General features: G+C 33.7%; 1 pseudogene; it reads left to right on the top strand.

Annotated features, from left to right (window-relative positions):
- Positions 1 to 11,367: 11,367 nt before the first annotated feature.
- On the top strand, positions 11,368 to 13,594 carry LOC116140579 (annotated as a pseudogene).
- Positions 13,595 to 24,717: the final 11,123 nt, after the last annotated feature.

Raw genomic sequence — 24,717 nt, 5'->3', positions numbered from 1 at the left:
TCTTTGTTGCATACTATTAGTTGAGCAAACATTATTCAAATTTATCAACATAATTACAGAAATATTAATGGGTCAAGTAAATTAAATTCTGAAGTAAAGCAAGTTCTTATGTCTGCTACGGCACTGGTTGGACCAAGGCCAATAGTTCTTCAATGTTCTATGTCTAACAATGAAAGAAACGAGCTGGGCCTTCCAAGTAAAAGGGTGCGACAGGGATTCTAATTATATCCCCCTATTGACTCATTCAATTATTGAATCAAATGGCCCTTTAATCCGTGGTACAGTAATGCCATGGTAGGCGTTTGAATATATATGAGGGCCGAGGTTCTAAATGTTTTTAAGAGATTTTCTTTATTTTCGTTTGGCGCTCAGATATTTCACAGAATCTGTCTTAGCCTCCGATTTCTTAGGAGTGCCAGGTCTTAGGGATAGCGAGGGATAGATCCTATATTGTATCCGAGCTTAGGTTTGAGATTTGTGGGCATTTGCATGATCACAATTTAGTTACATTATTGCATTTGCATTTTGTAGAATCATTATACGTCGACATGGCCGACCCGCACAAGACCTATAGCACAGTTGGGGATGCAAGGGGAAAAGAATCTAACCGAGCTAGTAGAAGAGTCATTGCCCATCCGATGGTATCCCCAGTAAGGTAATCGCACTTGTAAATCGGAACAGGCACAACCTGTGCATCTAACGTAGAAGTCGCATGAACACCAGTGTTTTATATGGATTTTATTAAAGATCTTAACGGTGGATGAGAAAGTGTCTTTTTGAAACTTTTAGGGTGGGAAAAAAAGTCATTCTCCCCTGTTTTGGATGCCATTTTAACGGGAAGGGGATATTTAATACTTTCCTCAAAGACCTTGGATACTATAGCTGATTCTCCAAGGGCTGGATTATAAAAATCCGTACTTGGAACATAGTGATTGTTGGGCTTACAATTCAATTACCAACCTAATCATTAAAAATTTTAAATATTTATATTTATGTATACATCAAAAAATACATTAACGTTAAAAATTATTCAACAATAATGATCACAAAATATATAAATAAATAAGGTTTCAAATAATATAAATGTCTAATAATTACATAATAATTAATTGTCACTAATCATTAATGCCACATAATTTTAAAAATAACTTTAATTAGGATGGGTGTGAGTGGGCCAAAGTCTGTAATACGTATCTGAATTCAATAGTGGTGTTATTAAGCCCACCCAAACTCTGTCCACACGCCAAGATTAATTATAAAAATAAAAAAAGTAATATTAGTTTACCCACTTTTTTATTAATTTTTTTCTCACAAATGTGATATGACAGCTCACAATTGGTTAGCTCGCAATATGTCGTCTAACTATATGGATTCCGTCTAACCATGCGAATTGTCTATTGCATTAGGAAGAAAAAATTAGTGAGAAGAGTGTCAACTATCTTTATTGAAAAAAAATAAAATAAAATAATGCTATTAGCACCCAAAAATTATCTTATTAGACCAATCTTTTATTTTTAACTACATCTTATCCTTAAAAAAAAAATTACTAAGAGGACGTTATGAAAATTTATTTACAAGATAAACCATTGTATTTTATTCCAAAAATCTCTTATTTTCCTTATTCATGATAATATATTTTAAAATATAATTACTCTCTTAATTCTATGGTTATTTTTCCTTTCTTTTATTAATTTTATTTTATCCATTTGTGTGTAACTTTTAGTTTAGTTGGTTGTGAGCACTGGAATTGCTTACAAAGAAATGTTAGTCTTAGAATCTTCCGTATTTTAGTTTTTCTATAAAAAAAAATTATTAAATTTATTTTATCTGTCAACTTTTGTGACATCTTCCATATTGGTAGAACGTCCAAATAAATTGCTATATTTTAATGAAGAAAACTTTATTTAATATCTTCATATCATCATGCTATAATAACAGTCTCATGAGCAAAAGGAGATAATATTAAAGCTAATAAGGAAAAAAAAGGTTTGCTTATTTATGTAGCTCTAAAACTGTTAATGGGGTATATTTAAAAATGGGGCTTATATAATGTAGCCTCGATGAACTATGGATTGACTGTAGGCCATGCATAGGTAAAATGGGCCGAGTCATTTTTTGTTGGCCCTAAATGCGAGCCAGCCAAGCCCAAGGGCCCTGCTTTTATCTCATTAAATACTCCACTATTTCTATTCTCGTACTTTCATTTCTATCATGACTAGAGATGTTAAAAGGGCGTGAGGTGGGGGTGGGTGTGGGACATCTACCCAACTCATCAATTTAAATTCAACCATTCCAATTTATTTTGACCTAAATCCATTTAGTACTTAATTTAAGGGAGGATGGTTCAATAAGGACTCTTAATATATTACTTCAAGAGATCATCAGTTTGAATCTCTCTTCGATGTTAATAGAAATATTCATTGGAATTTTACCTGACCAATGGTTTTAAGGTCTCAATGATTAGTTGAGGTACGCGTGAGTTAGTCCAAGACCCTAGTCATAAAAAAAAAGAGTGAACGACATATTTTATCCAACGTTTCGCGAATCTATAGTTCCACCCCCTAGTTTCATAAATTCTAAATTTTTACTCTTAAATCAACTCATTAGTAAGTTTTAGATCGGCAATATAAAGAGTGCTATTACCAAACTATCCTTAACACGTAAATAATAAATTACTTTTTATCTCCAAATTAGTAGAATTAAAATAACTATTTTACTTTCAAATTTATTTTAATAAAATTCTCTTCTCCAACTTTTTATTTTTGGGCTCTATTCAACCTTTTTTTTCTTTTCTTTTGTCTCTTCTTCAACCTTCCTATTCTCTGGCTGCTGCATCGCCGAAAATCACCTCCGACCGCACCAATAGACTCATTGGCGTTCCCCCACCAAAACCCCAACTCCTCCACCTCATTAGCACACCGATCGTTGTCACAAACCTTAAGATTTGCGCGATTATCGCACCTCTCTTGCGAAATTTCAGTCAATCCTGACACCAAAATCACCGCCAATTGTACCACCAACACCCTCTCCAAAAGCCCAACACCCCAACCTCGATTGCTCGTAGTTGCCATCCACCTCTCTTAGGTTTCAATTAATTGATGAATTAGGTTTAACTGAGGTTAATTTTGACAAGAGATTGGTTTTGGAGTGTTTGTTGGTTTGTTGGTTGTTTTTAGATTTTTCGGACATTTTCCTTCCGATGTCCACCAAAATCCCTATCCCCAAATGCGCCCAACAATGGTCGTATTGCCCTAACCAGCAACAAACCAACCCAACAGCAACACCCTGCTGTGCACCCACCTTCGTCGCACTTCCTTAGTCCCTGGTCAACACAAGATATGTGTGATCCTCCTCATTGACGCACTGCCACCCATTAGTGAGTCATTTGCTCGAACTGATGTTGCGTATCATCTGCCAGTGGGTTGGCGGTGGGGGTGGTGGTGGTGAGTTAGAGGCGAAGAGGAAGGGTTGGGTTGTGAAAAAAATGAGATGTGAGTGTTTTGAAATTTTACTAATTCAGGGGAGTGAAAGAGAATAGGGTTTGCTATTTTTTAGACAAAAAGACATAATATCTTTGACCCTTACAGTAAAAATTTTATGTTAATAAGAATGAAAATCTAGATTTATGAAACCGGACTTGTAGGTTTACAGACCTTAGGTGGAAACATGTTTAAAAAAAAAAAAAAATTAAGTAAAGGCTTATCCTCATTGACACAAATTTAAAATAACATTTCTCGTTTCTCTTTAAAAATCGTTTAAGTCATTACACGTTTTTTAATAAATTAATTTAATGTAAATATTTTTTCTCTTTGCTCCTTCTTCTGAAAGTGAGTAGGAAATGACAATGATTGATGGAAAATAAATGGTTTTTAAAGAGAAAGAGTGGAGATGAAGGGTGAGGAAAAGAGAGAGAGGAGATAGGGGCATACTTCGAGAAAGAGAGAGAGGGTTGCATTCGGTCAATCACATTTATTTTAGAAAAAAATTTGCTCCTTCCCCTAAAAGTGCGTGGGAAATGACAATGAGATTGATGGAAAATAAATTACTTTAAAGAGAAAGGAAAAGAGAGAGAGAGAGAGAGGAGATGAGGGGTGAGGGAAAGAGAGAGGAGACAGGGGCATACTTCGAAAAAGAGAGAGAGGGTTGCATTTGATCAAACAGACATTTATTGGAAAAAAAATTTGCTCCTTTCTTAAAGTGCATGAAAAATGGCAATGATGATTGATAGAAAATAAATGGCTTTTAAAAGAAAGAGAAGAGAAAGAGAAAGAGAGAGGAGACAAGGGCATACTTTGACAAAGAAAGAGGGTTGTATTTGGTCAAACGACATTTATTTTGGAAAAAAATTTGCTCCTTTCATCAAAAGTGTGTGGAAATGACAATGATGATTGATGGAAAATAAATGACTTCTAAAGAAAAAGAGAAAGAGAAAGAGAGAGAGAGAGAGACAGGAGATGAGGGGTGAGGGAAAGAGAGGGAGAGAGGAGACAGGAGCATACTGGGTGAGTGAGAGAGAGAGAGAGAGGAGGTTATATTAGTCAAACAACATTTATTTTAGAAAAAATTTATAAGACTAAAACGACTTTAAAAAAGGAATAGAGAAAGTAAAAATTTATAAAATAAAATAAAAATGGGGCCAAAAATTCCATAGAACGAGGCTCAGGGTGTGCCCCCATATCAGACACGCACATCAAACTTAGCACTCGCGTCGTACGGACACAATGTAGCCCCTCAGCGGTTCAAAAATCTCCACGTGTAATTTTCAACTATAATTTATTGTGATTAACCGACTAAAGTAAATGATAAAGAATAAGTAGATGGTAAACACGCTAGTTTCTTGCCTGCTCAGATCTTTTCTTTTTCACTTTTGTTGTTTTGGTCAACTGAGAAAATCATCTATTTTACTGTACAGTTAAAAGGAAATATTTTCATGAAAATATGTTTTTTATATTAATCTGAAATTGAAATTGAATATAAATATATATATTTGTGATGCCCTACTTGATATAACTTCATTTTAAAGTTATAATACATTAATGTATTATTGTATGATTAATTATGATTGCATTATACTTAAATTTATTGGATTTTATGATTCTTTATCAATTTTCTTACACAACCTAGTAATCGAGTAGTCTTAACTCTTATTGAATCAAAAAAATAAATAAATAATAAACAATTAAAGTCATATATTATAGGTATAAATAATAGTTAGACTATTGTAAACACGAATCTTTTATATAGATTATGAGACAAAATTTTAGTTCTTGATTTAATATAATTTAATGGATCAATGGGAAGTTAAAATTGGTTACATTTAATATTAAACTTATTAAGTTTTAAATTAGTAAAGAATCATGACTAATATTGTGTTTGAGTCTGGATACTATAATTTGAATATCAGTATATATTGTATTTGTGTTATTAGTTAATTGAATACTTTGCATTTGAAATACTATATTGATTTTAACCAGGGAAACCATAAGCAGTTAAAACTAGATTGATATGCCGTATTTTTCAAAATGTATTATTGACAATGAACCGTATTAAACCCGTAATACCTGTACCATATTTTTCCCGTATCCGAATTTTATGGCCGAATTTTTATAAGGTATTTTTCACCGTTTTCCGTATTATATCCGTAAAATTCCCGTATCTTTTTTGCCATAGTTGTTTATAACTAGGGTTACGACCCACACTATTATTATCTCTTTCTTGATCGTGTTCATTCAAACTTCTCAAGTTATTTCCCTCGACTTTTGTCAATCATCGGTAATCGAGTAATTTGTGAAACGCGTAGCTGCCTCTCTCAAATCAAATTTCACCTAATCCCGATCATTACAATCCAACCTATCATCACCAAAAAGCTTATCGACCTCCCCTCTTCAATAGCCCTAACAGTTTGAAACAGTTTACTCTTCGTTTGCCACCGAATCACAAACCCTAAGGGAAATATATTTTGGGTAGTAATGGAATATAACTTTGGGTAATAAATTTGTATTTTGAAACTTTTTAGGTTGGGAAAATGTCATTAAGGTAGACCTTGGGTGAGAAAAAGTCCTTACTCGATTAATATTACAAATATAGTTTAAAAAAATATTTTCACTAGGTGATTTGGTATTAAGGAATTTATATGGTAAACGGTTAATTGAGGGAGTCTTGTTTTTTATGTGTAATTAGGAAAAGGATTAGAAACATAAACCTTCAAATATCCTAATTTATAAAGAACCTCATGAGTTATCTATGATATCTTAAATTCTCTTAATTAGTGATTGGTTATAAGATACATTTTTGCCACTAGTGAGAATAGACATTTTTTTTTTTAGATGCATTAACAAAATCATTAAGGATAAAGGGTTATAGCTTTTAAAATACTCGTATTATGGGTAAAAATAATATCACAATCAAAGAGTTTATATAAAATTTTGTATACAAGTATTGGGAGTACTATGCATTGCCGCGTTATTTACTATCATTTAAATGTATATTATTCACTTTATTTTTATATTAATTTATTCAATCATATTTTAGCATATTACCTATATAAACTCTTTTTAAGCATTGTATTTCTATAGGTATAAAAGGGTTCAGAACTACTAAAAATAGCGAGAGATTTTATAAGATATCTCATCTCAGAGGTTTGCAATTATTATCCCCAGAGAATTATGAAATCTTTAGTTAATTACCCATTATTTTAGAACTAGCTTATACGATAATAAAATTTAGGATTATACCATCTAGAATCTATAGTTTGCATAATGACAAGTCAGTCCCTGTGGTATTCGAAATTTCGAATTATCCAACTATCTCCCTTGTTGTTAGTTTTTTATGTTAAAAATAATTTAGCATTATCAAAAATTCAAGTCTAAAGCAGGAAGAATGAAAGAGCAATGCACTTTCTAGGTAACTGCGTGCATTCGTGGATTGGATGAGTTATATAACTCATATGGGTCTTCCCAAAGAAAAAGATCAAGTAGTGAGAATGGGTGTTCATCATCTGGTGTTGTTGCAAACATTTGTTACTCTGGCCAATCAAAGCATCAGGCGCTCATTCATGTCGACGAAGTTGTGGTGGAGTACGATAGCATACCCTTTGGAATCGGACAAGGCTGCTACTTCGATAAGGGATTGAAGTAAGTTGCGACTACTCTTCTGGCTCTCCAAAACCTTCTTACAATAGCATCAACCTTGTACTAGAAGACTATAGTGGCGCTAGTTTTCGGGTCAACTTCTGTCATTCTTTGAATAATAAAAGAAAATTGTTTCTGAAGACTTTAACTTGTCAGACACCCATTTTTCCTTCCAAATAACCTCAATACGTTCATTGCCGCTGGCTGTGACAGCTATTACGAGCAGAGTAAATCAACTCTTGCTACATGTCAGTCCTTCTGTCATTGTGATCCTACTAAAGCTGTGGTTGCTGCGATTTCATATGCACGTTCCTAGAATATAAGTTTGATAGTATTTAACTATATCAAGGTTATTCCGCAAGTATTCCCAAGAACAAAGTGCAATTCTGATTCATGGTTGACAAAGAATGGCTTCAGTCAAACTACCAAATAACGAATTCATCGGTTTTGAAGGTAAAGAACATTCTCCTGCAGTGTGGAATGGGGAAGATTAAAGGTCGATGTGTGGAACTATTTAATTCAGATACAACTTGTGATTGGACAGTGAGTGTTAATAAATTAGACGCAGGCTATATTTGTAGTTGCTATATTAGCAGATCTGACAGCTACAAAAGAGTTAGGCAGTTACTCTTAAAAAATTACTGTAAATCGAAAAAAGGGAAGAATTAATTTGTAGCCGTGAATTAAATTAATTTTTGTACTTTCTCAGGCGACTTGATCTGTAATTCTAACGGCGGCTACCATTGCTCGGAGTTTATGGTTATAAAAAAGATGGAAGTTCGTGCTCTTCACAAAAGCATTTGGTGATTTATTTATTTTTATAAAGAAATCTCGGGCCGGATTTTTTGCTATCATAGGTACGCTTCTCACAAGTATCCCATTCTGTAAATAATTATTATCCAAAATAAAAAATGTAGAAAAAATACACTCCATGATGATGGATATGCAGTAAAAAATAAAACATGATGCAATATTATCCTTGAGTTGTGCAGGTTGTCTGCTGGGCTTGGAACCTTGTTGCTCCTCCTTGGAGTATGGTGGTCGTACAGTTCATAAGAAGAGAAAAGCAATCAAGTTGAGCATAAATTCTTAAAAGAAATGGTGGTTTATTACTGCAACAACAGTTATCTTCCAGTGAAGGTAACATCGAGAAAACACGACTGTTTACTTCAAAGGAATTAGAAAAAGCTACCGACAACTACAATGCGAATCGAATCCTTGGCCAAGGAGGCAAGGCACGTGTATAAAGGTATGTTAGCTGATGGCAAAATTGTAGCAATTAAAAAGTCAAAGTTGTAGACAAAGTCAAGTTGAGGAATTCATTAACGAGGTGGTCATAATATCTCAAATTAATCCATAGAAATGTGGTTCAATTATTGGGGTGTGCTTAGAGACAGAAGTTCCGATTTTGGTGGTACGAATACATTTCTAATGGACTCTCTTTCATTATATACATGATGAGATGCGGAGTTTCCAATCACGTGGGAGTTACGTCTACGCATTGCCTTAGATGTTACAGATGCTCTCTCGTATTCTACATTCAGCCGCTTCCATACCTATATGCCATCAAGACATTAAGTCAACAATACTCTTGGATGATAAATCGAGCAAAAGTTTCGGATTTTGGGACTTCCAGATCTGTTACAATTGACCAAACCTTTGACCACTCAAGTACATGGAACCTTTGGATATGTAGATCCGAGTATTTTCAATCAAGCCAGTTTATGATAAAAGTGATGTTTACAGTTTTGGCGTAGTTCTCGCTGAATTTTTAACTGGACAAAGGCCGATTCTTTCAACCGAATTGCTGAAGATAGAAGTTTGGCTTCTTATTTTCTTCGTGCAATGAAAGAAATGACTATTTGATATCCTTGATGTTCGAGTTTCAAAAGGGGTGAAAACGAAGAGATTATGAATGTTGTTAATCTTACAAGAAGATGTTTGAATTTAAATGGAAAGAAGAGACCTACAATGAGAGAAGTGGCAATTGAATTAGCGGGTAATACTAGAGAGCGAGTGGAGCCTCAGGGGTGTAGCAAAACTACGAAGAGGATGATTTTGCCGAGTGTGAGACAACAGATCACTATGTAACTGGTTCATCTTTCGTACTGGATCCTTTTTGACGGTGTCACTTTAGATGTTGACCCTCTTATTTCAATTAATGTTGAATTAGTAATTTCTAATATTTCTACTATATGCACCTATTGGTACTCGTTGTATCCTTTATGAACTATTTTATATATGTTGTTTGATTATTGTTATGTAATGGAATGCTCATCAGATTGTTGGAAGACTAATTGTCATGCGAATTTATTCAATAGCCAATAAACATTGACATATATATATGCAAGAAATGATTAGCGCCTTGGGTTGGAACCTCATAAAAAGGAGACGGAGCGAAATCCATAATAGCTTTTCTTCTTCATCATTTGGGAGAAGCTTGCTACTTTTATCAGTAGTTTAATGTATCCTCCGAAAGAATTAGAATACACAGGATACATAAATCGATTCGTTACCGTCAATAACCTTAAAATTCCATAAACATTTTCAAATTTTTTCCAGGTATTTTCTCGGGTGTGTTTGGTAACTAGAAAATTGAGCCATAATGTTAGTCTATCGGCTCTGAAAACCATGAAAATAAAGAAACAGAAAACTAGATCTGAGAGGAAATATTGAAGATTGAGAACTTTGTACAATTACTAAAACCTAATCTGCTGATTTCGTACCCAGCAGTCTAGGGTTGTTTACTTTGCATAAGATATACTACGAAATTACGAACTAGAAAAACAGAATGGTTTTTTTTTTTTTTTTTTTTTAAGGCAAACCTTGTTGGAAGGAGGAAATTTTATAATAGAAAAAAGAAATATGATACCTAAACAGGGGATATATCAAGCAATGAACTTACCCTTCAGTAAGACTAAATACGATAATAAAACGAAAAAAAAAATGAAAGAAAACATGCATAATGGTTAAATACAATAATAAATATTTGCTTAAGAGAAGATTTGAGATCAGAAGCTGAGAATAAATGAGATTGTTAGAAAAATGTGATAAGTAATCTAGGGTATTGCATACAACATACAACCTGAGTTTCACAATTCGAGAAGTTATATATTCCTAACAGATATATGACTAGCGTGCTCTCGAAGTATGCATGGTCACACGGCATATTTACTAAGATATGAACCTTAAAGAAGCATAGAGAGAGATAGTCCCATCATGTGTGAGTGGGAGATATTGGATAAGTTCCCGTTTGCTTTTATTTAAAACTTGTTTTGATAAAGTCCACCCATGATGAAGGGATGTGAGAAGTGGAAACTGCCAAAGGCAGTTTCTCACGAACCGCTCCCATATAAAAGGAAAACTTTTCCTTTTAGAAAAGGTTACTCACTGTCACTCTGAATATAAGAAAAGAAAAATACGCTCTCTCTCTCTAGAATTTGGAAAACAGATTCGTGGTTTTCTTCCAGATCAACTTTGTTGCTTTAGAGATAATGAAAAGAGGTATTTATGCTGTGTTAATTTCATTGTAGTTCATTTATATACAAATTTGATTGCAATGGTGACTATGATCTTGGGATTACTTTAGGATATGTGTTATTCTATGTAATTTCCAACATGAAGTCTGTTTGATTTGATTTTTTTTTTGGGAATTTCGGCCTTGCCTATTGGGTGGGGAGTCTTTAATAATGAATAAAAATAAATAAATTCTGTAATTACGAGACAATAGAAAATAGTAATTCATTTGCATTAGTCATGGCATGCAGTGTCCATCTCCATCTCCGTCATACTGAAATGCCAATACTATTTATAAGATTTTACCATTTGAGATTCATATGGAATAGATTTATGAGTGGTTATATTTGTTCCCATAATTAAACTAAAGGAACTTCATTTGATATCAGTGGTTTGAGCTTAAAGGAACCGGAAAAAATGAATGTTGGCTTAGAGTCCTTTGTTCTTATCCTCCCTTTTAAAAAAGGAGAAGGGTAAGTAATCCTTTTGTTTTATTGTACTAGATCAATTACCTATAGTACAAGGAAGTCCATTCCTAAGGAAACTAAAGAAAAGACTATTTTAAATATTTAAATTTAAAATAGTAATTAAATTAAGCAGGCCAGAGCCGGCACATGATTTAGCATTGTCAAAAATTCAAAGTCTAAAAGCAGGAAGAATGAAAGAGCAATGCACTTTCTAGGTAACTGCGTGCATTCGTTGGATGAGTATATAATTCAATATGGGTCTTCCCAAAGAAAAAGATCAAGTAGTGAGAATGGGTGTTCATCATCTGGTGTCGTTGCAAATCATTTTGTTACTCTGGCCAATCAAAGAATCAGGCGCTCATTCATGTCCATACCGTTGTGGTGATGTCGTGATAAGATACCCCTTTGGAATCGGACAAGGCTGCTACTTCGATAAAGGATTTGAAGTAAGTTGCGACTACTCTTCTAGCTCTCCAAAACCTTTCTTAACTAGCATCAACCTTGTACTAGTAGAAGATATGGAATATGGAAGCTCTAGTTTTCGGGTCAACTTTCCTGTAATTTCTTTGAATAACAAGACAATTGTTTCTGAAGACTTTAACTTGTCAGGCAGCCACTTTGCCTTCTCAAATACCCTCAATACGTTCGTTGCCGTTGGTTGTGACGGCTATTACGAGCAGAGTAAATCAACTCTTGCTACATGTCAGTCCTTCTGTCATTGTGATACTACTAAAGCTCATGGTTGCTGCGATTTCATATGCACCGTTCCTAGGAATTATACGTTTGATAGTATTGCAAGTGTATCAAAGGTATATTCCGCAAGTATTCCCCAAGAAATAGAGTGCAATTCTGCATTCATGGTTGACAAAGAATGGCTTCAGTCAAACTACCAAATAACGAATTCATCGGTTTTGAAAGGTAAAGAACACTCTCCTGCAGCGCTGGAATGGGGAAGATATAAAGGGTCATGTGTGGAACTATATAATGCAGACACAACTTGTGATTTGGATGGTAGATGTATGATAAAAACAGAAGCAGGCTATATTTGTGGTTGCTATAATTGGAGATATGACAGCTACAAAGGATGTAAAGGTACGTTACTCTTAAAAAAATTACTGTAAATCGAAAAAGGGAAGAATTGATTTGTAGCCGTGAATTAAATTAATTTTTTTTTATTTTCTCAGGCGACTTGATCTGTAATTCTACCGGCGGCTACGATTGCTCCGGATGTCCTCATGATTATAAAAAACATGGAAGTGGGTGCTCTTCACCAAAAAAAATTGAAGATATATTTATAAAGAAATCTCGGGCCAGATTTTTTGCTATCATAGGTACGCTTCTCACAAGTATCCCATTCTGTTTCAAATATATTATTATCCAAAATAAAAAATGTAGAAATAAATATACTCCATGATGATGGATATGCAGTAAAAAATAAAACATGATGCAATATTTACCCTTGAGTTGTGCAGGTTGTTCTGCTGGGCTTGGAACCGTGTTGATCGTCATTGGAATATGGTGGTGTACAAGTTATAAGAAAGAGAAAAGCAACAAGTTGAAGCATAAATTGTTTAAAAGAAATGGTGGTTTATTACTGCAAAACAAGTTGTCTTCAACTGAAGGTAACATCGAGGAAACACGACTGTTTACTTCAAAGGAATTAGAAAAAGCTACCGACAACTACAATGCGAATCGAATCCTTGGCCAAGGAGGCCAAGGCACCGTGTATAAAGGTATGTTAGCTGATGGCAAAATTGTAGCAATTAAAAAGTCCAAAGTTGTAGATGAAAGTCAAGTTGCGGAATTCATCAATGAGGTGGTCATAATATCTCAAATTAATCACAGAAATGTGGTTCAATTTGGGGTGTTGCTTAGAGACAGAAGTTCCGATTTTGGTGTACGAATACATTTCTAATGGAACTCTCTTCATTATATAATGATGAGAATGAGGAGTTTCCAATACATGGGAGCTACGTCTACGCATGCCTTAGATGTTACAGATGCTCTATCATATCTACATTCAGCCGCTTCCATACCTATATACCATCGAGACATTAAGTCAACAAACATACTCTTGGATGATAAATATCGAGCAAAGTTTCAGATTTTGGGACTTCCAGATCTGTTACAATTGACCAAACTCATTTGACCACTCAAGTACATGGAACCTTGGATATGTAGATCCAGAGTATTTTCAATCAAGCCAGTTTACTGATAAAGTGATGTTTACAGTTTTGGCGTAGTTCTCGCTGAACTTTTAACTGGACAAAGGCCGATTCTTTCAACCGAATTTGCTGAAGATAGAAGTTTGGCTTCTATTTTCTTCATGCAATGAAAGAAAATCGACTATTTGATATCCTTGATGCTCGAGTTTCAAAAGAGGGTGAAACGAAGAGATTATGAATGTTGCTATCTTACAGAAGATGTTTGAATTTAAATGGAAAGAAGAGACCTACAATGAGAGAAGTGGCAATGAATTAGTGGGTAATACTAGAGCATCGAGTGGAGCTCAGTGGTGCAGCAAAACTACGAGAGGATGATTTTGCCGAGTGTGAGACAACAGATCACTATGTGACTGGTTCATCTTTCAGTACTGGATCCTTTGACTGTGTCACTTTAGATGTTGACCCTCTTATTTCCAATTAATGTTGAATTAGTAAATTTCTAATATTTCTACTATATGCATCCTATTGGTACCGTTGTATCTTATGAACTTTTTTATATAGTGTTTGATTATTGTTATGTAATGAAATGCTCATCAGATTGTATGGAAAGACTAATCGTCATGCGAATTTATTCAATAGCCAATATATGCAAGAAATGATTAGCGCCTTGGGTTGGACCCAGAAAAGGAGCGAAATCCATAATAGCTTTTCTTAAGAAGTTTGCTACTTTTTAAACAGTTTAATGTATCCTCCGAAAGAATTAGAATCACAGGATACATCAATCGATTTCGTTACCGTCAATAACCTTAAAATTCCATAAACATTTTCAAATTGTTTTCCAGGTATTTTCTCGGGTGTGTTTGGTTAACTAGAAAATTGAGCCAAATGTTAGTCTATCGCTCTGAAACCATGAAAAATAAAGAAAGAAATAAACTTAGTCTGAGAGGAAATTAATTGAAGATTGAGAACTTTGTTACAATTACTAAAAACTAATCTGCTGATTTCGCTACCCAGCAGTCTAGGGTTGTTTACTTTGCATAAGATATACTACGAAATACGAACTAGAAAAACAGAATGGTTTTTTTTTTTTTTTTTTTTTTTTTTTAAGGCAAACCTTTGTTGAAGGAGAGAAATTTTATAATAGAAAAAAGAAATATGATACCTAAACAGGGAGGGGACATATCAAGCAATGAACCTCACCCTTCAATAGACTAAATACGATAATAAAACGGAAAAAAAAAAAATGAAAGAAAACATTGCAGAATGGTTAAAATACAATAATAATATTTGCTTAGAGAAGATTTAGAGATCAGAAGCTGAGAAGCAGCTTTAACTTAACTGAAGAACTAAATAACTGTAATAATCTCTAATCGAGTCAAAAAGATAACAGAACTAACAGAGTTAACTAAACTGCTTTGTGAGTTTAAACACTGAGTCAACTCACTTTGAGCTTTACATGTTCTCTTTGTTGCATACTATTAGTTGAGCAAACATTATTCAAATTTTATCTAACATAATTAACAGAAATATTAATGGGTCAAGTAAATTAAATTCTGAAGTAAAGCAAGTTCTTATGTCTGCTACGGCACTGGTTGGACCAAGGCCAATAGTTCTTCAATAGTTCTTATGTCTAACAATGAAAGAAACGAGCTGGGGCCTTCCAAGTAAAAGGGTGCAGACAGGGATTCTAATTATTATCCCCCTATTGACTCATTCAATTATTGAATCAAATGGCCCTTTAACTCAGTGGTACAGTAATGCCATGGTAAGGCGTTTGAATATATATGGAGGGCCGGAGGTTCTAAATGTTTTTAAGAGATTTTCTTTATTTTTCGTTTGGCGCTCAGATATTTCACAGAATCTGTCTTAGCCTCCTGATTTCTTAGGAGTGCCAGGATCTTAGGGATACAGACGATCGGGATAGATCCTATTAATTTGGTATCAGAGCTTAGGTTTGAGATTTTGGACATTTGCATGATACACACATTTAGTTTACATTATTGCCATTTGCATTTTGTAGATATCATTATACGTCGACATGGCCGACCCCGCACAAGACCTATAGCACAGTTGGGGATGCAAGGGGAAAATGAATCTAACCGAGCTAGTAGAAGAGTCAGTTGCCCATCCGATGGTATCCCCAGTAAAGGTAATCGCACTTGTAAATACGGAACAGGCACAACCTGTTGCATCTAACGTAGAAGTCGCATGAACACCAGTGTTTTATATGGATTTTATTAACGGATCTTAACGGTGGGTGAGAAAGTGTCTTTTTGAAACTTTTAGGGTGGGAAAAAAAGTCGTTCTCCCCTGTTTTTAGATGCCATTTTAACGGGAGGGGATATTTAATACTTTCCTCAAAGCCTTGGATTCATATAGCTGATCTCTCAAGGGCTGGATAATAAAAATCCTTACTTGGAATATAGTGATTGTTGGGCTTACAGATTCAATTACCAACCTAATCATTAAAAATTTTTAAATATTTATATTTATGTATACATCACAAAAAATACATTAACATTAAAAATTATTCCAACAAATAATGATCACAAAATATATAAATAAATAAGGTTTCAAATAATATAAAATGTCTAATTAATTACATAAATAATTAATTGTCACTTAATACATTAATGCCATCATAATTTTAAAAATAACTTTTAATTGGGATGGGTGTATGGTGGGCCAAAGTCTGGTAATACAAATCATGTACCTAAATTCAATAGTGGTGTTATTTAAGCCCACCCAAACTCTTTCCACACGCCAAGATTAATTATAAAAAATAAAAAAAGTAATATTATGTTTACACACTTTTTTTATTAATTTTTTTCTCACAAATGTGATATGACAGCTCACAATTGGTTAGCTCGCAATATGTCACGTCTAACTATATTGGATTCCGTCTAACCAATTGCGAATTGTCATATTGCATTAGTAAGAAAAAATTAGTGAGAAGAGTTTGTCAACTTATCTTTATTGAAAAAAAATAAAATAAAAATAATGCTATTAGCACCTCAAAAATTATCTTATTAGACCAATCTTATTATTTTTTAACTACATCTTTATCCTTAAAAAAAAAAATTACTTAAGAGGACGTTATGAAAATTATATTTACAAGATAAACCATTGTATTATTATTCCAAAAATCTCTTATTTTCCTTATTCATGATAATTATATTTAAAATATAATTACTCTCTTTAATTCTATGGTTTATTTTTCCTTTTCTTTATTTAAATTTTATTTTATCCATTTGTGTGTAACTTTTAAGTTTAGTTGGTTGTGAGCACTGGAATTGCTTTACAAAGAAATGTTAGTCTTAGAATCTTCCGTATTTTAGTTTTTCTATAAAAAAAAATTATTAAATTTATTTTATCTGTCAACTTTTGTGACATCTTCCATATTGGTAGAACGTCCAAATAAATTGCTATATTTTAATGAAGAAAACTTTATTTAATATCTTCAATATCACTTCATGCTATAATAACAGTCTCATGAGCAAAAGGAGATAAATATTAAAGCTAATATGGAAATAAAAAGGGTTTGCTTAGATATTTATGTAGCTCTAAAACTGTTAATGGGGTATATTTAAAAATGGGGCTTAATATAATGTAGCCTCGATGAACTATGGATTGACTGTAGGCCATGCATAGGTAAAATGGGCCGAGTCATTTTTTGTTGGCCCTAAATGCGAAGAGGAGATGAGGGGTGAGGGAAAGAGAGAGGAGACAGGGGCATACTTCGAAAAAGAGGAGAGAGGTTGCATTTGATCAAACAGACATTTATTTTGGAAAAAAAATTTGCTCCTTTCTCTTAAAGTGCATGAAAAATGGCAAATGATGATTGATAGAAATATGGCTTTTAAAAAGAAAGAGAAGAAGAGAGAAAGAGAAAGAGAGAGGAGACAAGGGCATACTTTGACAAAGAAAGAGGGTTGTATTTGGTCAAACGACATTTATTTTGAAAAAAATTTGCTCCTTTATCAAAAGGTGTGGAAAATGACAATGATGATTGATGGAAAATAAATGACTTCTAAAGAAAAAAGGAAAGAGAAAGAGAGAGAGAGAGAGACAGGAGAGGAGGGTGAGGGAAAGAGAGGGAGAGAGGAGAAGGAGCATAATGGGTGAGTGAGAGAGAGAGAGAGAGGAGGGTATATTTAGTCAAACAACATTTATTTAGAAAAAATTTATAAGACTAAAACGACTTTAAAAAAGGAATAGAGAAAGTAATAAATTTATAAATAAAAATAAAAATGGGGCCAAAAATTCCATAGAACGAGAGCTCACGGGTGTGCCCATATAGACACGCACATCAAAGTTAGCACTCGCGTCGTACGGACACAATGTAGCACCTCAAGCGGTTCAAAAATCTCCACGTGTAATTTTCAACTAATAATTATTTGGATTAACCGACTAAAGTAAATGAAAGAATAAGTAGATTGTAAAACGCTAGTTTCTTGCCTGCTCAGATTTTCTTTTCACTTTGTTGTTTTGGTCAACTGAAGAATCATCTTATTTCTTACTGTTACAGTTTAAAGGAAATATTTTCATGAAAATATGTTTTTATTATATATAATCTGAAATTGAAATTGAATATAAATATATATATTTGTGATGCCCTACTTGATAAACTTCATTTTTTAAAGTTATAATACATTAAGTATTATTTAGTATGATTAATTATGATTGCATTATACTTAAATTTATTGGATTTTATGATTTCTTTATTCAATTTTCTTACACAACCTAGTAATCGAGTAGTCTTAACTCTTATTGAATCAAAATAAATAAAAAATAATAAACAATTAAAGTCATATTATAGGTAAAATAATAGTGACGATATTGTAACCCGAATCTTTTATATAGATTTATGAGACAAAATTTTAGTTTGATTAATATAATTTAATGGATCAAGGGAAGTTAAAATTGGTTACATTTAATATTAAACTTATTAAGTTTAAATTAGTAAAGAATCATGACAATATTGTGTTTGAGTCTGGATACTATAATTTGAAATCAGTTATATGTATATTTGTGTTATTAGTTAATTGAATACTTTGCATTTGAAATACTATATTGATTTTAACCAGGGAAACCATAAAAGGGTTAAAACTAAGATTGATATTGCCGTATTTTTCAAAATGTATTATTGACAATGAACCGTATTAAACCCGTATATACTGTACCCTATTTTTCCCGTATCCGAATTTTATGGCGAATTTTTATAAAGGTATTTTTCACCGTTTTCCGATTATATCCGTAAAATTCCCGTATCTTTTTTTGCCATAGTTGTATTTACTAACAGGGTTACGACCCACCCTATTATTATTCTCTTTCTTGATCGGTTCATTCCAACTTCCAAGTCTTATTCCCCCGACTTTGTCAATCATCGGTAATCGAGTAATTTGTGAAACGCGTAGCTGCTCTCTCAAATCAAATTTCACCTAATCCCGATCATTACAATCCACAACTATCATCACCAAAAAGCTTACGACCTCCCTCTTCAATAGCCCTAACAGTTTGAACCGTTTACTCTTCGTTTGCCACCGAATCACAAACCCTAAGGGAAATATATTTTGGGTAGTAATGGAATATAAACTTTGGGTAATAAATTTGTATTTTGAAACTTTAGGTTGGGAAAATGTCATTAAGGTAGACCTTGGGTGAGAAAAAGTCCTTTACTCGAATTATATTAAAAATATAGTTAATAAAAATATCTTTCACTAGGTGATTGGTATTTAGGATTTATATGAAACTAGGTTAATTGAGGGAGTCTTGTTTTTTATGTGTAATTAGGAAAAGGATTAGAAATAAACCTTCAATATCCCTAATTTATAAAGAACCTCATGAGTTATCTATGATATCTCTAAATTCTCTATAATTAGTGATTGGTTATAAGATACATTTTTGCCATAGTGGAAATAGACATTTTTTTTTTTAGATGCATTAACAAAATCATTAAGGATAAAGGGTCATAGCTTTTAAAAATACTGTATATGGGTAAAAATAATATCACACATACAAAGAGTTATATAAAATTTTGTACAAGTATTGTGGAGTACATTGCATTGCCGGTTATTTACTATCATTTAAATGTATATTTATTCACTTTTTTTATATTAATTTATTCATCATATTTTAGCATTTACCTTATATAAACTCTTTTAAGCATGTATATTCTATAGGTATAAAGGGTTCAGAACTACTAAAAATAGCCGAGAGATTATTAAGATATCTCATCTATGAGGTTTGCAATTATTCCCCAGAGAATTATGAAATCTTTAAGTTAATTACCCATAATTATGAACTAGCTTATACGATAATAAAAATTTAGAGTAATACCATCTAGAATCTATAGTTTGCATAATTGACAAGTAGTCCCGTGGTATTCGAAATTTGAATATCCAACTATCTCCCTTGTTGTTAGTTTTTATGTTAAATTATTTAGCATTATCAAAAATCAAAGTCTAAAAGCAGGAAGAATGAAAGAGCAATGCACTTTCTAGGTAACTGCGTGCATTCGTTGGATTGGATGAGTTATATACTCAGTATGGGTCTCCCAAAGAAAAAGATCAAGTAGTGAGAATGGGTGTCATCATCTGGTGTTGTTGCAAATCATTTGTGTACTCTGGCCAATCAAAGCATCAGGCGTCCTTCATGTCGACGAAGTTGTGGTGGAGTCACGATAGCATACCCTTTGGAATCGGACCGGCTGCTACTTCGATAAGGGATTTGAAGTAAGTTGCGACTACTCTTCTGGCTCTCCAAAACCTTTCTAACTAGCATCAACCTTGTACTAGAACTATAGTGGCGCTAGTTTGGGTCAACTTTCCTGTCATTTCTTTGAATAATAATAAGAAAATTGTTTCTGAAGACTTTAACTTGTCAGACCCCCATTTTCTTCCCAAATAACCTCAATACGTCATTGCGCTGGCTGTGACAGCTATTACGAGCAGAGTAAATCAACTCTTGCTACATGTCAGTCCTTCTGTCATTGTGATCCTACTAAAGCTCGTGGTTGCTGCGATTTCATATGCACACGTTCCTAGGAATTATACGTTTGATAGTATTTCAACTATATCGAGGTATATTCCGCAAGATTCCCCAGAAACAAAGTGCAATTCTGCATTCATGGTTGACAAAGAATGGCTTCAGTCAAACTACCAAATAACGAATTCATCGGTTTTGAAAGGTAAAGAACATTCTCCTGCAGGGCTGGAATGGGGAAGATATAAAGGGTCTAGTGTGGAACTATTAATTCAGATACAACTTGTGATTTGGCGTGAGTGTATAATAAAATTAGACGCAGGCTAATTTGTAGTTGCTAATTAGCAGATCTGACAGCTACAAAAGATGTTCAGGCACGTTACTCTTAAAAAAATTACTGTAAATCGAAAAAGGGAAGAATTAATTTGTAGCCGTGAATTAAATTAATTTTTTGTACTTTCTCAGGCGACTTGATCTTGTAATTCTACCGGCGGCTACCATTGCTCCGGATGTTCTCATGGTATAAAAAGATGGAGTTCGTGCTCTTCCCACAGTTTGGTGATTTATTTATTTTATAAAGAAATCTCGGGCCGGATTTTTTGCTATCATAGGTACGCTTTCACAAGTATCCCATTCTGTTTAAATATATTATTATCCAAAATAAAAAATGTAGAAATAAATACACTCCATGATGATGGATATGCAGTAAAAAATAAAACATGATGCAATATTTATCCTTGAGTTGTGCAGGTTGTTCTGGGGCTTGGACCTTGTTGTCCTCCTTGGAGTATGGTGGTCGTACAAGTTCATAAGAAGAGAAAAGCAATCAAGTGAAGCTATAAATTCTTAAAAGAAATGGTGGTTTATTCTGCAACAACAGTTATCTTCAGTGAAGGTAAATCGGAAAAACACGACTGTTTACTTCAAAGGAATTAGAAAAAGCTACCGACAACTACAATGCGAATCGAATCCTTGGCCAAGGAGGCCAAGGCACGTGTATAAAGGTATGTAGGATGGCAAAATTGTAGCAATTAAAAGTCCAAAGTTGTAGACAAAGTCAAGTTGAGGAATTCATTAACGAGGTGGTCATAATATCTCAAATTAATCATAGAATGTGGTTCAATTATGGGGTGTTGCTTAGAGACAGAAGTTCCGATTTGGTGGTACGAATACATTTCTAATGGAACTCTCTTTCATTATATACATGATGAGAATGCGGAGTTTCAATCACGTGGGAGTTACGTCTACGCATTGCCTAGATGTTACAGATGCTCTTCGTATCTACATCAGCGCTCATACCTATATGCCATCAGACATTAAGTCAACAACATACTCTTGGATGATAATATCGAGCAAAAGTTCGGATGTGGACTTCCAGATCTGTTACAATTGACCAAACTCTTTGACCACTCAAGTACATGGAACCTTGGGTATGTAGATCCAGAGTATTTTCAATCAAGCCAGTTTACGATAAAAGTGATGTTTACAGTTTTGGCGTAGTTCTCGCGTGAATTTTTAACTGGACAAAGGCCGATCTTTCAACCGAATTTGCTGAAGATAGAAGTTTGGCTTCTATTTTCTTCGTGCAATGAAAGAAAATTGACTATTTGATATCCTTGATGTTCGAGTTTCAAAGAGGGGGGAACGAAGAGATTATGATGTTGTTAACTTACAAGAAGATGTTTGAATTTAAAGGAAAGAAGAGACCTACAATGAGAGAAGTGGCAATGAATTAGCGGGTAATACTAGAGGCAGGGGAGCCTCAGGGGTGTAGCAAAACTACGAAGAGGGATTTTGCCGAGTGTGAGCAACAGATCACTATGTAACTGGTTCATCTTTCAGTACTGGATCCTTTTTGACGGTGGGTACTTTAGATGTTGACCCTTTATTCCAATTATGTTGATTAGTAAATTTCTAATATTTCTACTATGCATCCTATGGTACTCGTGTGATCCTTATGAACTATTTATATATGTTGTTTGATTATTGTTATGTAATGGAATGCTCATCAGATTGTATGGAAAGACTAATTGTCATGCGAATTTATTCATGCCAATAAACCATTGATCATTATATGCAAGAAAATGATTAGCGTTGGGTTGGAACCTCATAAAAAGGGACGGAGCGAAACATAAATAGCTTTTCTTCTTCATTTGGGAGAAGCTTGTGTACTTTTATCAGTAGTTTAATGTACCTCCGAAAGAATTAGAATACACAGGATACATCAATCGATTTCGTTACCGCAATAACCTTAAAATTCCATAAACATTTTCAAATTTTTTTCCAGGATATTTTCGGTGTGTTTGGTTAACTAGAAAATTGAGCCATAATGTTAGTCTATCGGCTCTGAACCATGAAAAAATAAGAAACAGAAAACTTAGATCTGAGAGAAATAATTGAAGATTGAGAACTTGTTACAATTACTAAAACCTAATCTGCTGATTTCGCTACCCAGCAGTCTAGGGTTGTTTACTTTGCATAAGATATACACGAAATTACGAACTAGAAAACAGAATGGTTTTTTTTTTTTTTTTTAAGGCAAACCTTGTTGGAAGGAGAGAAATTTATATAGAAAAAAGAAATATGTACCTAAACAGGGGAATATCAGCAATGAACCTTACCCTTCAGTAAGACTAAATACGATAATAAACGAAAAAAAAAATGAAAGAAAACAATGCATAATGGTTAAAATACAATAATAAATATTTGCTTAAGAGAAGATTTGAGGACAGAAGCTGAGAAACAAGCTTTAGCTAATGAAGAAGAATAAATAACATGTAACAATTTCTAAACTCAGAGTCAAAAAGATAACAGAACTACCAGAAGTGATATTTAAATTTTATTTTATCCATTTGTGTGTAACTTTTAAGTTTAGTTGGTTGTGAGCACTGGAATTGCTTTACAAAGAAATGTTAGTCTTAGAATCTTCCGTATTTTAGTTTTTCTATAAAAAAAAATTATTAAATTTATTTTATCTGTCAACTTTTGTGACATCTTCCATATTGGTAGAACGTCCAAATAAATTGCTATATTTTAATGAAGAAAACTTTATTTAATATCTTCAATATCACTTCATGCTATAATAACAGTCTCATGAGCAAAAGGAGATAAATATTAAAGCTAATAAGGAAATAAAAAGGGTTTGCTTATTTATGTAGCTCTAAAACTGTTAATGGGGTATATTTAAAAATGGGGCTTAATATAATGTAGCCTCGATGAACTATGGATTGACTGTAGGCCATGCATAGGTAAAATGGGCCGAGTCATTTTTTGTTGGCCCTAAATGCGAGCCAGCCAAGCCCAAGGGCCCTGCTTTTATCTCATTAAATACTCCACTATTTCTATTCTCGTACTTTCATTTCTATCATGACTAGAGATGTTAAAAGGGCGTGAGGTGGGGGTGGGTGTGGGACATCTACCCAACTCATCAATTTAAATTCAACCATTCCAATTTATTTTATGACCTAAATCCATTTAGTACTTAATTTTAAGGGAGTATGGTTCAATAAGGACTCTTAATATATTACTTCAAGAGATCATCAGTTTGAATCTCTCTTCGATTGTTAATAGAAATATTCATTGGAATTCTTACCTGACCAATGGTTTTAAGGTCTCAAATGATTAGTTGAGGTACGCGTGAGTTAGTCCGAAGACCCTAGTCATAAAAAAAAAGAGTGAACGACATATTTCTATCCAACGTTTCGCGAATCTATAAGTTCCCACCCCTAGTTTCATAAATTCTAAATTTTTACTCTTAAATCAACTTCATTAGTAAGTTTTAGATCGGATACAATATAAAGAGTGCTATTACCAAACTATCCTTAACACGTAAATTAATAAATTACTTTTTATCCTCCAAATTAGTAGAATTAAAAATAACTATTTTACTTTCAAATTTATTTTAATAACATTCTCTTCTCCAACTTTTTATTTTTTTGGGCTCTTATTCAACCTTTTTTTTTCTTTTTTTCTTTTGTCTCTTCTTCAACCTTTCCTATTCTCTGGCTGCTGCATCGCCGAAAATCACCTCCGACCGCACCAATAGACTCATTGGCGTTCCCCCACCAAAACCCCCAACCTCCTCCACCTCATTAGCACACCGATCGTTGTCACAAACCCCTTAAGATTTCGCGCGATTATCGCACCTCTCTTGCGAAATTTCAGTCAATCCTGACACCAAAAATCACCGCCAATTGTACCACCAACACCCTCTCCAAAAGCCCCAACACCCCCAACCTCGATTGCTCGTAGTTTGCCATCCACCACTCTCTTAGGTTTTCACTTAATTGATGAAATTAGGTTTAACTGAGGTTAATTTTGACAAGAGATTGGTTTTTTGGAGTGTTTGTTGGTTTGTTGGTTGTTTTTAGATTTTTTTCGGACATTTTCCCTTCCGATGTCCACCAAAATCCCTATCCCCAAATTGCGCCCAACAATTGGTCGACCTATTGCCCT

The sequence above is a fragment of the Pistacia vera genome, unplaced genomic scaffold, assembly GCF_008641045.1.
Source record: "Pistacia vera cultivar Batoury unplaced genomic scaffold, PisVer_v2 Contig374, whole genome shotgun sequence".
In the NCBI taxonomy this organism is placed as follows: Eukaryota; Viridiplantae; Streptophyta; class Magnoliopsida; order Sapindales; family Anacardiaceae; genus Pistacia; species Pistacia vera.
The sequence above is the reverse complement of the archived record's forward strand: the minus strand, read 5'-3'. Positions and strand labels throughout refer to the sequence as shown.